Source organism: Brassica napus, chromosome A4, assembly GCF_020379485.1.
Source record: "Brassica napus cultivar Da-Ae chromosome A4, Da-Ae, whole genome shotgun sequence".
Taxonomy (NCBI): domain Eukaryota; kingdom Viridiplantae; phylum Streptophyta; class Magnoliopsida; order Brassicales; family Brassicaceae; genus Brassica; species Brassica napus.
Window position 1 is genome coordinate 15705244 of NC_063437.1, and position 12312 is coordinate 15717555.

Here is a 12312-nt window from a genome sequence, read left to right on the forward strand (position 1 = left end):
TGTTTTAACTAATTTATTTATGTTTTGTTTTAACTAATTTATTTATTTTTGTTTTATTCTAACTAATTTATATATGTTTACTTATAAGTTTAAACTAATAAGAAATAATAATTTAACTCCTTTATTAAATATAACACAATAAATATATATATTTTTAGTATTTGTTGGAGAGTAAGTGTAACATTATTCACAAAATACCAAATTGGATGGTATTGTATACTTTTTGGAGTCCCTGTTTTGGAGTCTCGTTGGAGTTAACCTTAGAGTTTAGTTCTTATGAATTACAGTTTATTAGTGGGGATTATATATTTATTTAGATTATTTTGTTAATTTACAAATATATATATATATGCTAATTTTTAATGTGTTTTTATATAACCACCTGTTTATCTTCTTTAATATTTCATATTCTTTTTTCTCGAGTAGTTAGTTATCTGGCTTTTATTTTAAGATATCATATATAAAATAAGAAACGATATATAATGGAATGCTAGTTTTTGTGATATGATTATGAGATTCAATCATTTTGTAACACTAGCAGATTGGAGCCAAAAAAGTAGAAGATGATTACTAGAATTGATTAAAGAATGAAATGGAATTGTAAAAGAAAAGAAATTTGGACAATTCTAATATGGACTGGCTAACATGCTTTATTTTTGAGCATATATATACTTATTTAATATATCTTTGATAAAAGAATTTATTACCAATTTCTATGCACTAGAACAAAGTCTCGTTTTTTTCAACGTGTGTTTGGGTATGTTATATAATCAAACACAATGTGGTGGCCGTTGGACCACCACATCTTCTCCGTCAATAAGACATAATGACGTTCGGTATGGGTAAAATCCAAAACTAATATTAATATTGTCAACATTTTTTTTTTCCAAACACTGAAAAAGACATCAGTACCAAAAGATCATCGCACATTTGATTTTGTTTGGCCATGTCGAATATATATGTACGCTACGTAGGTCAAGGCTTTCGCAATTGTATAGACTTGACTCAAGTCACTTAGGTCTTTGTAGTATACAAATGCATTTGGTCCGGTTTTTAATTCATCAAACATAAGTGAAGGACGTCGAGTGGTTTACATTGGGGTCAGAGGCTGAAGGAGAAGACTCCAATTCTAAGAGATAATTTGGTTACAAACTTATGTCCATATAATTAACCTGTCTTTATTAATTTTATCTGTTCTCTCGAGCTTTTGGTCTTACTACTGGACCACGTTAAATCATACTATATAAAAGGGACTAAATCCCTCTTTTCTAAGCCCTGCCATATGGGTAAAATATTGTGAACCAACCAAGATGTCATGTCATCCGGACTGGATTTGAATTAAAAAAAAATAAGCTATTTTCAGAGCCCATTCGACCCATCTCGAAGCCCATTTTCTAGCCACTCTCTCATAAGCATAATCCCGTATTAAATTTTTTTAAACACTCATATCTTAGAAATAGTTTAGAAAATATCTTTATATAAATGTTTTTTCTTGAATAATATTTAATTATAATTTTTTTGTATCTTTTTAACTTTTATAATAAAAATATTGTTTTCAGATAGCAACAAAATATATATAAGAATTATCTTATTTTTAAAATTTTTGATAATTTTATTATCTTATTTTAGAATCAATTATTTAATATTAATATAACATATAATTTTTATATGATTAAAATAAAATTCTTTTTTAATTATATATAAAATTCATTAAGGGTATTGTTTTAATTAACACATTAGCGAATTAGCTAGAAATTAATAATAAATCAATAACCTATCTAAAAGTCTAAAACCTAATAAAATATGACAAATAAGAAAAACTAACTAAATTTTAATATAAAATAGAAATTTAATATTACTAAAATAAAATTCATTTTTAATATATATATATATAATATTAATTAAGGGTATTTTTTAAATTAATAAATTAGTGACTTAGTTAAAAATAAATAATAAATCAATGATTTAGCTAAAATCTAATAAAAACATGACAAATAAGCAAATTTACTAAAATTATGGATGATATAAAATATGATTGATTCTTTAATACAAAATTAAAATAAGAGTTTTGCTAAATCAAACATAAGTTTGGCGTATCGGTGTTACAAAAAAAACAATCAATAATAGTGTCGTAGGAATTATGTATTTCTCCTTAGCGAATAAAATTGAAGCAGAGTGTTGGAGGATAGCTCAACGTATAGACGAGATTATGGAGATTGATATGGGAGTTGAGGTAACGGACACAACTGTTCCTCCGTAAAGAAACGCTCCTACTAGACATCCTGGATAAATGAAAGAGACATATTTAGACTTGACTTTGTGTTAATGGATGGTGACTTTCCAATGCTGTTTGGAGCAAGGGCCGATATACACGCACCATATCACCATTGCAAGCGGAAGCTGAAGGTTTGCTATGCGCAATGCAAGTGATACTGAAGTTTGGACACAGAGAGATGGTCTTTCAATCGACTGTGAACAACTGGCTATATTCATTCAAAACGAGGAAGATTGACATGCGTTAGACTCGGAGCTCGACGAAATACAAGCTGTATCCAAAGAATTTTCTGAACTTTCTATTGCTTATATTCCTAGATCTTTAAAATTCTGTACGAATAGCCTAGCAAAAGATGTCCGATCACGCGCATCTCGATCTGCTTTTGTAAACCCTTTTGCACCAAGTTGGCTAGCCCCACAAGCTATCACAAGGGTGCCAAAAAAGAAAATAAAGTTGAAAGTGAAACTAAATATCCCAATAAACAAATTTATCAGAAGTCCATATTTATGTGGATGTCTATATGGGACAAACAATTTTTTTTAGACAATTATAGAATATAGTCACGAAAATCAATCCTAAATATATAATTAAAAAAAAAACCATTTAAACAAATCATCAAAATTTTCAGTATTACACCAAATAAGAATATAAAGACCAACTATATTCTCTTCATGTATAATGTGTTGTGGTAAGATTCAAAAAAATTAACTTACTTTACGGTAAGGGAAAATTAGTTTTTTAATTCCAAATTTACAGTAAAAACATAACATTTTATAAAACTAAACAATTGACATAATAGTACAAAAATATGAAAAAAAAATCAAATACGCGCGGACTAGGACCTAGTTTGTTAAAAGAAAGCTATTTAAACCACCCACGTCCTTGTTGAGGCTTGAACAATAGTCTCTTGAAGCTTTAGGTACCACTGAAACACTTCATATGTTCTGAAGATAACTAATTTTTAACATGGTCTGGGTTTCGTATTATAGAGATGTAGGAGACTTCAGACTCAACACTTCCTAGTCCTTCCAAAAAAAAAAAAATAAACAAGTTTGTAATCTTATTTTAAAACACGACTAGATTTTAAATGTTATTTATTTTAATTTTTAAAAACATATTTTATCGCATATATTATTAGCATTGGATTATTATTTGTTTTGAATGTTATTTTGTTTTTATAATATACTAATTAATTATATACATTATTGAAAGTTGTTTTGTATATTGGGACTCTTAGCGCATATAAAATTATAAGTAATACAATAAGTAAGAAATCATTTATTATTTATTTTTATGTAAATTTTATACTATTCATATACACTAATATTTAAAAGTTTGAAAATAGTTATTATACATAATATAAACAGACTACTTATTTTTCAGGTAGGAAAAACTGATATGTTTTAATATTTACGAAATGGTAAAATGGTTTTATATTGATTTTATATCATATTATTTCTATTAATTTATATATATACAATCAATTACAAATAAAATTAATTAATTGTTTACTTTATAATAAAGGTTAAGATATATTGTCATTTTATACAATCATTAAAGTTGACCATAAATAAAATTAATTAAGTATACTTTTAAGAGAGATTTAGTCAAGACTAATTAATGCTAAAAATTAGGATTAGTTTGTTTATGTGGCATTAGGTGTAATTAAAAGATTATTTTAGGGTTAGTTCATATTGGTAATTCCACTTTAATAAGAATATATTTTGATCCGTGCTCTTCCTTTTACAAAATTTGATTAATTATAAATTATAATTTCTATCTATAATTTATATATATTTTAAGTTTTATATAATTTATTTAAATATGTATTGGCTTGTCTTTAAACCGATCGGAAAAGTAGTATCAAACATGAACCAAAACTGACTAAATACCTAACTGAATCCAAAATAATAATATCTGAAAAGATGGATTCAAACTCGACTCAAACCAAATGAGTCAGGTATCCTAAAATGTTCAAAACACCGGATATCTAAACTGCCTACTTGTTCTATCCAAAAGAACTATTTTTATATTAATTTTAGTTATTTACTTTTACATTATTCAACTTATATGCCTAAAGTTATTTAATTTTTAAAATTTTGAGGATTTACGATATATTTGGATTTCTATATTATATACATAATTTAAATGGGAACCCAAATTAAACTCGCAATGTTCGGAATATGATTTAAATCTATAGCCCTAAAAATTGAAATACGAATAGACCCATATCAAATCGAAATGGGTAGTCGGCCAAAGTATATAAGATTATGTGTGTTAATTTATTTAGTAATAATATAAATTTATGTGTTTGGTTTATTTCCTTTTTTGTCAACATATTTAATTAATTTCATAGTATAAGAAAATGTTCAGTTGGGTTTATATTTGAACCGCCTTTTACAAAAAGCAATACCATAGATATGCATATATATAAAACCGGGGTTGCTTACAAATTAGATAACACAATCGTGTTTTAAATAATTTGAAATTTTGTGTTATAATTATGTTTTAAATAAGAATATGAGGATATAAATATTTTAGATGTTAGTGTCTATGTATTCATTCATCTCTAACGACAATGAAAAATAGTGAATATCTATATATTGTTCGGAAATCACTGTTTATAATAAAAACTATAGATTCGTTGGAATCAGCCAATCAGATCATCTAGGGCCAACAATATAATTAGTGATTTATTTATGCACGTAATAAAAATACATTGTGATTTAACGTTGGCTAAAATTACTTTCCATAGTTTAGTTGTTGCCACAAATCATGCATATGTACCGAGATTGTGTTTTGAAACTGTAAGGTAACTAACATTTAAATAAAAACATTACATTCATTATAATTAATTTCTGGTTATTTTTAAATTTAATTAGTTTCAGTGGCACAAGTTGGTAAATACTAAGAATAATTAAGGGTAATTTCCCATTTGTACTTCACTTTTAATAGGATAGATATTTCAAAATAAACTTTTGAAAGAATTTTTTTTTTTTTTTTGTACTTTGCACTATGGAATAGTTTAAGCCCTTCAATGGATCCAGGATGCTCCAGATTGTTTTTTTAACAAAAAATTGATTGCAAATATAAAACTTTTTTTGACGTAAGTTTGTAAATAAACATATGAATATGAATACAAGATTTTTTATCTATGATAAGTTTAAACTCAACATATAGGTTGGACACAAGCAATACTATTACAATCGAAAAGAGAGTGGCAAACCTGTCATGCACATGCACTTTTGCAACTTCTCTCTATTTCATACTGAATAGAAAATATCTCATCTTCATCTTGTGCCGGTTGCAGGTTCAAAAGCTCTCTGCTCGCGTTGCAAGACACTATTATTGATCAAACTCCCTAATTGGTTACGGACTGGGGAGTTCGTGGTGATGGTGTATACCCTACACTGTAATAATAATGTTTGAAACTCCCAAAAAGTAATACTCCAAGTTCATGCACCCAAGTCCCGATGGTTTCAATAACCTCGAGCTCATGTTCATACAACTAATTTTCACCGGTATTAAGAAAGAAGCTTCTGAACTTCTCATATGCTTTTCCAAAGCCTTCAAGATTATTCCGTTGAAACCCAAAGATCTCATACCTAAGTTTGACAGTCCGTGAAGTAGAGAAAAATTTGTTGAGGAAAGCCTTCTTGCATTCATCCCAAATGGTGATAGAATCACTTGGGATGTTCTTTTCCTATGTGTGAGCCTTGTCTCCTAAGAAGAATGGAAACAATCTCAGCTTGAAAGCATCTTCAGAGGCACCATTGATCTTGGACAAACTACAATATTTGTCAAATCTATCCAAATAATCAATTGGATCCTCCAAAGCAAGACCATGGTACTTGTTGTTCTCTATCATGTTGATCAAGCTGGATTTGATCTCAAAACTGTTGTTCTCCACAGCTGGTTCCCTAATGCACATCCTATTCCCATGGATATGAGGCTGATCATAGGTGCCAATAACTCTAGGTTGGCGCTGTAGGTGTTGTGGCCTAAGGTTTGCAGCTATCCTGATTCCTTTCTTCCATATATATCTTGTTCAGGCTGACCCTGATTCCTTTCCATCTCAAGCCTCAATCTATCCAAATGGGATTGTCTTTCTTCCTCTCTTCTCTTTCTTGCAATCTTCCTTTCAAAAGCTCTGATGTCTTCAACTCTTGGAACAAGGTTTGATGTTCCTCTACTCCTCAAGTTCATACACCTGACATTCAAAGAGAGATAAGATAGAGAATCAGTAACTAGATACAAGAAAATAATACTTAGTCTCAAGCAATGACCAAATCTCAACGTCAAAATTAACTTAGAACTGACAATGACGCAGAATTTGATAAGGATTATTTCTAGTCCTATGTCAAATCAATGTATTATTTAAGAGAATCCAATTCTAATTGATTTCAGTCCAAAGAGAACACATATTCATACTTAATCTAAGTGCATGATTCAACTAACAAGACTCTAAGACAATAAATTAATAAACTTTCAAGCAATAGGATAAATGAGGAATCATGGCTCTAGGAGTTCGACTTCAAATGACTAAGATCCAATCTAGAATGACAATTTATCAATCAACATCTGTCTTATTTAAGTAGAAGTACTTTAAGTTTTTGTTTGGCAACATAGATAGTAGTTAAAAATAATAATAATGTTTGGAAACATGAATAACAGTAAGTTAGGAAAAAAAAGTAATGGCTTATGCTATTAAAAAAATTGGAAGTCCATTACATTATATTAAAAGTAATGAGCTTATGTTACTTGATATACATATTCAAATCAAACTAATAATTTAAAATTAATTTATATCAAAAATTAATTCAAAAATATAGATATATTCAAATTTTGATTTTTACTAACATATATTCCAATAACCATTATAAATATATTTTCAATATATATAAGAAAAATACAATACAAAGTCCAATTTCAAACACCAACTTAAATTATGTTTTTAGATTTCACATTGAAATTTAAAAATATAATATATGTGATTATTTATATGATTGGACGCATAAAATATCATTAATTATAAGATTACTTGTTTGATGGTACGTATAAAATATAATTAATTATATGATGACATATATTTTTGTAACCTATGATGACACATATAGGATATATAATAGTGATTAGGGGTGGGAGTTCGGGTTCGTTTTCGGGTCTATTTGGAATTTCGTGTTCGGTTCAGATCTTTGAGGATTCTGTGCGGATTTGGATAACCAGTTTAAATTATTTTAAAACATTTAAAATTTATTATATGCTTTAATTTTTTTTAAAAAATCTATAAACAATAGAATATATTACATATAAATTTGAATAATATATGTCAGAGTACCTAACTTAACATATAAATTGGTTTGGTTTAAATATTCAGATAGAGAATTAATAATTATTTAAGTATTTTTGGAATTTTGAGTATATTTTAACTATTTTAGATATTTACGTTTGATTATTTTTATATATTTTCAAGTATTTAAATGAACTTAAAGTATCATATATATTTTGGACGTTCTTATATATATTAAATCTAAAAATAATTGATATATATATAAGTATATAAATCTATTTTGGATACCCAAAATACTTCGGATCAGATCATGTTTCAGTTCTTCAAATACCAAAATTTTGAATTATTCAGATATTTAATCAATTTCGGTTCGAATTTGGTACTACTTATTCGGATTGGGATCGGTTCGGTTCTTCGAATTCAAAATTTTTGCCTAATCCTAAATAGTGACATAAAAAACAAATAGCATCATATTTTTTTAAAAAAAATACACCTATACGGGCGTGCAGGTCAAAATTTAATGTATATTATAACAGCATGTGATAAATATTTTACCCCTATATATGTATTTTTTTACGGGAATTCGGCCAAAAAAAACACGAACTTTACACGAATTGCCAAAATAAGCATGTACTCGAGCCTGGTCAATAAAATCCTAAACTTTCGTTGACTTTTTTAGTTTATTAAGAAACTTACGATTGACTGACCAAAATAACAAACCGTTAACCGACAGTTAAAACTGTGTTAACCCACCGTTAAATACTACCGTTTCGTGAAACGACGTCGTTTCATTCAGTTCTTTTGTTTAAGACAAAATCTTAAAATTGTTGTTGGTTGGACTCGAACCCACGCACTCTTCAACTTAACAGAGGGGAGTTTTGCCACTGGGCTAGTGAGACTTTTTGAAAGATTAGATACAAATTTCTTTTTATTGATCAAAAGACGTGGATGATTGAAATAAAACAAAACATAACCCTAATTTCTCATAAACTCAAAAAATTCTCTAACAACTTTTGAAAAATCTTTAAATTTCCAAAAAATTGAAAAATTATTATTTTTTTGTAAATTTAATTTTGAAATTAAAAATAAACTTTTTCTTTCTTTACAAAATCAAAAATCTTCCAAAATTTTCTTTAAAAAAATCCAATTTTTTTAAAAAATCAAAGAAAATGCAAATAATTAAGTTACAATTATCAGCTAAAAATTAAATTTTTTAAAAAGTTGAAAATTTTGGAAGATTTTTTTTAATAGAAAAATAATTATTCTAGTTTCAAAATTAATTTTATAAAAAAATTATTTATTTTTTTCAATTTTTAGTTTAATTTTAAAAAATTGAAAATTTTGGAAGATTTTTGTTTTTTTAAAGAAAAATAATTATTTTAATTTCAAAATTAAGTTTATAAAAAAATTCTTTATTTTTCAATTTTTAATTTAATTTTAAAAAATGAATTTTTTTGGAAATGTTATGATTATTTAAAGAAAAAAAATATTTCTAAGTTCAATTTGCTTTTTACAAAATCTTTATTTTTCAATATTTTGTAATTTTAAAGATCTTTTATGTTTTTAGAGAACTTTTTATATTCAGTGAGTACCAAATAAAGTTAAATGTGTTTGGAACTATATTGAAAACGCCTTTAGCCGAGTGGTTAAATACATTATCATTTCACCTAAGCAACCCGAGTTCGAATCCAGGGTTCTACTTGTTATTATTTTCAGATCATGTAAAACAAAAACGACGTCACGTCAATTTTTTTATTTTTTTGGCCAGTCCAAAAGTTCAGGTTTATTTTGGCAATTCGTGCAAAGTTCGTGTTTTTTTTTGCCGAATTTCCATTTTTTTACACTAATTTCTATACTATTAAAAGTGAAGTAGTCCTAAAAAAATCTACCTATAAAATATTACTGCATCCTTTTTTTATTATTTTTTTGTCTTCCCATGTATATTATAACAGCATGTGACAAATATTTCACCCCTATATATGTATCCGGTTTTTACTATAACTATAGAATTGGTTACATTATTATATATTTGAACCATTTGAATCGATTAGTAAACCATCGTACCAAAACAACCCTAATATCAACTCGTGATGACATCTTATATAAGCGCATGTCTCACGAATCTCACGAACATCACATGTCTCACGAATCTCACGAAAATAAAACTTATTCACAGAGACAAAACAATTAAAAATTGCCAAAGTGATTCATGCACCCTGTTTTATGAGTCATTGCAATACACGTGGCCAACTCATGAAAAGGTATTACATCTACTCTATTAAAATAGAGTCATATTTTTTTATCTACCATACACAAGTCTATATTAGACCATTCATTAGACATTTAACTAAACATCATAAAATTACTCATATAAGATATTTTTCTAACAAAAACAATATACATCTAAACAATAACATTTCTAAAAAACGATAAATATGTTGTCATTAGGTAATTAACATTTGATTATTTATCATATTTAATATAGACCATATTTTATATATTCCAGTAACTAATTTTGAAATTAAATAGTATATCCAAATTATTTTTAAATTATCAAATTAAATTTTTATATAAAAAAAAAATATTTTATTGGTTGTAACATTTTATGTTGATATTTTTAGTAAAAAGAAAAATATTAAACTGAAATATAATATATTAAATAAATTATTATTTTAAAATATAACAAAAATCATTTAATTTATTCACATAAAAACATTTCGAGAATAAAATTTTGAAACAAAGAAGCTAATATTTTTTTTATTAATTCATTTAAAACTAATGTTTAAAATTAAATTATTAATATTGATGTTGCATTTTAAATAAATAAACAAAAAATACTTCATTAATATATGATTTGTACAATATCATCAAAAAAATTTTAACATATATAAATTTTCAAAATAAAAATTATATACATAAAATTGATATTAGATATATATCTTTATAACATATTTTATATTTTAAATATTAATTTAAAGATATAAATATATCTGCACAGATGTGCGGGTTGATATCTAGTTTTCATTATGGTTTGAATATGAGACAAGATAAGTTCACATTTCAACACCCCCATCGAATTCTTTTAACCAAATCATCATATTATTTTCTGAAGGAGTTAGGCACGTGGCATAATGAAACATCTTCAGAGCATATTTTTTTTTTTTATGTGTTCATGTACGTGGTTTTTACATATTTTTTATGTCTACTTTAATTATATCTTCAAAATCTTATTATGGTTTCAAATATCTTTCAGGGATCCAGAATAAAAAAATATTTTCAAAGACCAAACAGCATTTTGTCAATCTCCTTGATGATCAAGATAAATCCAAGTTTTTGGTACGGATGCAAAATAACAAGTTACATCATGAAGTAGAAGATTTTGGAAATCCAAATTGCTGTGCCAAAAGTAGTTTGGAATCTAAAATCTAAAACGTGGAAACAAAAATTTGATATTTGAAGCATATTATCAATTTACTCTTAATTAGTTTTCTTATTCAAATTTTTTTTAATTATATTTTTATCAATCAATAATAAAAACATTTGGTTATTTTCATCAATCAATATAAATAATAAAGGCATTTTCGTGATAAAAAATATCAATAATAATGATAAAGTCAATATTGATTCGCTTCAAGAGGATTGTAAAAACAATATGGACATATAAATCATCTATATTATTATAATAAAAGTAAAAATTAGACTTACCCTTCAACTTAGAAAATATTTACAATCCAATACCATTGAGAATTAAATAAACCTATCATTAGGTAATGCTTATCTTTTCTAATTTTTACATAATTTCCTTAAATAATTATAACACTTACAAAGATTTCGGCAACAAGAGAATAAAATCTTCACTTTCCCTATTCGTAGGTTTCAAAACAATCATAATAAACAAAATATTCTAAAAATTAAATCCAAAAATATTGGGGCTAATATCATGCCTTTATTATTTTATGTATATTCTATAATAAATAATAAGCCAATGTAAATTTAATATATTAAATATGTTTAATAGTATAAAGTATATAACACCAGATTTTAAATAGTATATAAAATAAACTTATTATATCTTATCATAAAATTTTGATCCATAAAAAATAAAAAAATTTGTGCGGATATACGGGTCATATTCTAAAAATGTAAGTGATACGATTAACGATTTACAAGATAATTTATAATACTCAATATAAATTATAAATGTTTTTTTTAGAAATGTTATATTAAGCAACTATTTTATATGGATAAACTTTAAAAATATAGATTATCACCTACACGAAATAAATATTTATTTATAAAAATTAAAAATAAAAACTGGCGCACGATAAATTTTAAAAGTATAGAATATTACTTACACAAAATAAATATGTATCTATAAAAAGTAAAAACAAAACCCACACATGTGCGGGGTCAAGGTCTAGTATTTCTTTAAGTCTAGACAACAATCCTAAACAAGTTCTTTCTCAAGATAAATGCTGAGTTACTCATTGATCAAACATCAAATATCTTTGGTTTGTGTCATTCAAGCAATCATTAAGAACATGTCTATTAACTATCTAAGCTTTCCTAACATCAAATGTCTTTGGTTAAGCAAGCAAAGAGCAAGATTGAGTTGGCTCAGACATTTCATCGAACACTTTCTGGGTGTGAAATATCTAGAGTTCTAATCTAAAGAAGTCAACTATAGACTAGCATTAAAAACACTCAACAAACAAGAAAATATATTAATCTAACTCTAAACACTCTA